This window comes from Musca domestica, unplaced genomic scaffold, assembly GCF_030504385.1.
Source record: "Musca domestica strain aabys unplaced genomic scaffold, Musca_domestica.polishedcontigs.V.1.1 57, whole genome shotgun sequence".
NCBI classification, from domain to species: domain Eukaryota; kingdom Metazoa; phylum Arthropoda; class Insecta; order Diptera; family Muscidae; genus Musca; species Musca domestica.
In genome coordinates, this window is record NW_026712358.1 from 3,953,465 (window position 1) to 3,956,084 (window position 2,620).

The 2,620-nt window shown below is 36.9% G+C and overlaps 1 long non-coding RNA gene across 1 annotated transcript; it reads right to left on the reverse strand.

Moving 5' to 3' along the window:
* Positions 1-257: 257 nt before the first annotated feature.
* Positions 258-1,287, reverse strand: LOC131805512 (uncharacterized). The gene is made up of 3 exons (XR_009343698.1): positions 1,156-1,287; positions 986-1,097; positions 258-921 (listed from the first exon to the last, which is right to left on the reverse strand). It is a non-coding gene; the product is annotated as an uncharacterized LOC131805512 (long non-coding RNA).
* Between the last annotated feature and the right edge of the window lie 1,333 nt (positions 1,288-2,620).

The following is a 2,620-nucleotide window of genomic DNA, read 5'->3' on the forward strand; positions in this document are numbered from 1 at the left end:
TGTATGCCTATCGTAGGGCTATCGTTAAATCTATTCTTTAACATAATTATGATGATGATAATGTAAGACACATTATAAGAAAGAACAGAAACAACAACAATTCTTCCGAATCTGTTATAGGAATTGAATGCAGTAAGTAATAAAAGCAAGCGACATATCAAATGTAATGATGATGATGTTGTTGTTGTTGTTTTTTTTTTTTTTCTTTTGTTCTTTCTTTGGAGATGTAACAAGCAATGCAAAAGATCAATGTTATTTTGTTTTGATTAATTTACTCACCAAACAAAAACACCGCTGGTAGAGGCCTCTTCCATTATGGTAGTTGGTAGTTCTTTGTTGTTGCTATGCTGCGATGAAGATCAATTTTTACTTTTGCGTTGCTTACATACCGAAGTTCAATCTAACAACGTGATTATCATCTCCATGTAATTAATGATATATGGGTAACTCCATACGTATTTTTTTTTTAACTTAATAGTAGGTATTATTTTATAAATATTAGGTTATTGTAGGAATTGATGATGAAACAGAACTGACAGGCGTATTTAATTCAGGCTGGGTTTAAAGTTGCGTTGAAACTTTCAGAATTTTATGGCAACGGTAGAAAATAAATTATAAAATTTTCAGCTTCTTAAGACGTAATTGACTGAATAAGCAGACTCCAATATGAAATTGTGGAAATACAATATCCACTGACCCGACTTGACGTAATTGGAAGTTTTTGTACCAAATTTCGGGAAGATTTACAAAACCACAATTTTCAAGCTGTTTGTCTTGGCAGTTTTAGATATAACGTCAGGTAGCCAAACAGACTGCTATTGAATTCTGTATTTGGAAATCGAACTTGTCCTGGATTTGTAGAATAGCGTTTAAGTGGTGGCTCCTCAGAGCCCCCAACACGGTATAAAAAGGTTTTATAACCTGTGAGGATAAAATTAAAAAAAAATTAGACAAATCCGCGGAACCCATTTCTGTTTTAGATTACCTTTAAAATAATGGATAGCGGTATTGTTTCCCGTGATATAGAGAATGGTTATCCTCTGGCAGAGGTAACACAAAAATCACGTGGGCCGCGTGGCGAATATGGGGTACCTTTTCTGTTAATAAAATATTTCACTTAAATTGAACACTGTATCACAAAAATGAAATATTTACCTCTCGATATTTTAGGGTGAGGAACTGTGAAGAAAACTTCAGCAATTGAACGAATCAATTTTACAAAATATTAAAAAACTTAACAGGTTGAAAACTTTTAATTGTCACAATATGTTTTATAGTTCTTTGCTGGTCTAAGTAAACCTCATGCAAGGGCAAGTTGAAACAAGAGAGAGAATGCAGTGTAGTGTTTAATAATCACTGCCTTATTGATTGACGTACGTTGTTTAACATGATATAATGTTAAGTACTGTACAGTAAGTGTACGTTAATTTTGAAACTCATATTACAGCTGAGGAGCTGCTGCTGCCTCCTTCTTTGTTGGTCTTAAATTCGACCGTTTGCCTGTTATTTGCTGGCTTTTTGACTTGTCGCGTTTTAAGCCGACTTTTGTTGTTATTCCTGATGTTGTTGTTGTCTTAGGCAGCGTGTGTTGCTGTTGCATAGTTGTGGCAACAACAGTTAGACCTACAAAACTAAATACCGGGAGTAAGAATGAATGGCAGGCAGCAGTGGAGTTGAATCCTTGGGCTTTATTTGCAACATCATCGTCATCAGAGGTGGGCAGAGGGGGGGAGGGCACGTCTCTGTGTGTGTGTGTGTCTGAATATGACTTGGTGGTATTTGCCTATGCCATAAAAGTGCATGTGTATGAAATGTATGTGTGTGTGTATGTATGTTTGTAAGTATGATTGTTGTTTGCATGTAACTATTTATAGTTACAGGCGACAAGAATGTAATGAAGTTGAAGTGTGCGGGTGTGGTCGCTTGATTTGCTATTACCAAATATTTCTATGGCGTTTACGGCTGTTTTTTTGCTGTTTTTCTTTTCGATTTTTTTTTCTTCTTTGCTCCAATATGTCTAAAGCAACAACAAAAAAAAACCAAAGTTGAGCTGACGTTCAACTTTTGTGATCTCAAAACACCACTGGGGCACACAACGATTCCCCGGCAGCCGGTGTGTTGGGTTTTGGGTATCGCGCATCAGACGACCGCAATGATCCACTGAATGGCAAGAGGAACTTCAGCCCGAGCCTAAACTCGTCCATATGTGTGTAAGAGAGTGTGTGTGTGCGCGCGCGCAAATTTACCATATTACAGTTGAGCCCAACAACTCCACCTCGACCACCCCCACCTGAGATCAACCAGCCAAACACTTGGTGTATTGTGTAATCGCTTCATATTGTCCCGGGACTCGAAAACGTCTAAAGCGAACAAACATTTGCATGGCAAGAGGCTACACAAATATTTTTATTGCCGACAACATATTTGTGAATTTCAGAAAAAACAGAAAAGCCAAAAAGTGGGTGGAGGCGATCAATTACAAATGGAGGAAATTTCAAGTACTTCAATGAGGAGTTTTCAAAATACATTCGTTTCGAGTCGATTCTAAGTGGAGTGGTATTACTTTGTATTTAAATTCAATTAGGATGGTATTTGAATATGAACAATATGGAATTGATTA